The 2,253-nt window shown below is 45.2% G+C and overlaps 1 pseudogene; it reads right to left on the bottom strand.

The window, feature by feature from the left end:
* Positions 1-1,608: 1,608 nt before the first annotated feature.
* On the bottom strand, positions 1,609-1,780 carry LOC121564258 (annotated as a pseudogene).
* Between the last annotated feature and the right edge of the window lie 473 nt (positions 1,781-2,253).

Raw genomic sequence — 2,253 nt, forward strand, 5'->3', positions numbered from 1 at the left:
CCCTGTCCAGATCCCATCGGGATCCTTCACCTGGGTCAGGGGCCCCTTCACGTTGCAGTACCTGCCCAACCATACTGCAACGTCCTCCGGCTGTACCGTCTCATTGTACATACGGACAATAACAGTTTTCATGCTGTTGTCCGTCAGCTTGATCACCTCAAACATTGCTGCGAGGGATCCCTGCTTGTTCAGGGAGTTCTGGAGTTTCCCCAGAACTCCCTCAGAAAGCTGGCGCCGCGAAACTGACATCGAAACCTTTCCCATAAGGGAGGGTTAAAATGCAGTTCACCTGCGCAGGTAAGAAACGGAGTTCCTTTTGGAGGAATTTCCTGGAGAAATCCAATCGGGATAACTCCATTAATTTCCCTCCCTTCTCCTTTAACAGGAGGCGCACGGCGTGGTGCCTCCGCATGCCAGCCTGTGCTGCTGACATGATGGAGGCCCACTCCCTTTAACCCAACACCAGTGATAAATAAAAAGACACAATAAAATAGTGGGGGAGGCTGGCAGGCCCAGCTATGCTAAGCTAACAGGGCCTACCAATTCCCAGGACACAAAACAAACTACCTAGCACAGCACCCAACTAAACTTATCAACAATAGGGAAAGACTGTGGGGGAAGGGGTTTAAACTAAACACAAAAGGACACGAGGGGAGGATGGGAAAAATAATAAAAAACACACCAAACAAACAAATTTACAGGGGCTAGGAGGCTAGCAGGCCGCACTAGCAAGTCAGACTAAACTGACAAGCTAGCAGGCCGGGTGCTAAAACCTCCCAGTTGACAAAACAAACAAACAAACAAGCAAACAAGAGGGACACGAGGGAAGGATGGGAAATATAATACAAAAAACACACCAAACAAACAATGTACAAGGGCTAGGAGGCTAGCAGGCCGTGCTAGCAAGTCAGTCTAAGCTAACAAGCTAGCAGGCCGGATGCCAAACCTCCCAGATGACAAAACAAACAAGAGGGAAAAAAAGGGTATAAAACGAGGGAACTAATGTGGATGGGGTGACAGGACACAGAAAAAACAAACAAATACTCACAAGACAAGCCAAATTGAGGGGCGAGGAAGGCTAGCAGGCCTCACCAGCAGGCCAGACTAAGCTAACCAGCTAGCAGGCCGGCCAGCCAACAAAATGGCCCCCCAAGTGAACACAAAAGTCAATAGACAAAAAACCAAGACAAGGGAAAGTTCAGGGGATGGAAATACAATTTGAGGGGGGTATGGATGGGTTACAGGGGAGGTACAATACGAACAGAAAGGGACAAACAATGCCTGCCAAGCCTAAGGGGCGAGGAGGCTAGCAGGCCAGCCAAGCTAAAAGCTAGACAGGCCGGCTAGCCAGCAAGCCAACCAAGCTAGCAAACACAAACAGAAAACAAAGGGATAAAACTGAAGGGAAACTAGGGCTACAAGAGGATGGGGAAACACAAAGAACAAAAAAGAAAGATAAGAATAACAAAAGAAACAACAACGAGCAAACACAGAACAGATAATATTTTTTTTTTTTAAAGTAAACACAAAAAACACACAACAACAACAACAAGCTAACACAAAGAAAAAGAATAAATAAAGAAAGGAAGAAAACACTTAACTCACCCTACAGATGCTGGTGCACCTGTAGTCCACCACCAAACCACCACCTACCAGGACAAAAAACAATAGTGAAACAGAAAAAACAATTTTTAACAAAAGCACAATTTTCCGATCGCTTCTCAAAATCAAGCCCAGTAAGATACTACACTTGATCTTAGCCAAAAGGCCGAGAATCAATGCACCAACTTTCAGCTCCTTTCCAAAGAACAGAAAGAATCCTGGATCAAGACAAATGAAAGATGTTGGAAGTGTGGACGTGAACACCAAGCAGGGGGTGTGGCATATGGCCAATATACCATGGCTAAGAGCTGTTCTTAAGCACGACGCAACGTGGAGTGCCTGGATACAGCCCTTAGCCGTGGTATATTGGCCATATACCACAAACCCCAGAGGTGCCTTATTGCTGTTATAAACTGGTTACCAACGTAATTAGAGCAGTAAAAATAAATGTCCTGTCATACCCATGGTATACGGCCGGTATATTGGCTGTCAGCCAATCAGCATTCAGGGCACGAACCACCCAATTTATAAATATATACAGTACCAGTCAAAAGGTTGGACACACCTACTCATTCCAGGGTTTTCTTTATTTTTACTATTTTTTACATTGTAGAAATAGTGAAGACATCAAAACTATGAAATAACAGATAT

Source organism: Coregonus clupeaformis, chromosome 14 (assembly GCF_020615455.1).
Source record: "Coregonus clupeaformis isolate EN_2021a chromosome 14, ASM2061545v1, whole genome shotgun sequence".
NCBI lineage: Eukaryota > Metazoa > Chordata > Actinopteri > Salmoniformes > Salmonidae > Coregonus > Coregonus clupeaformis.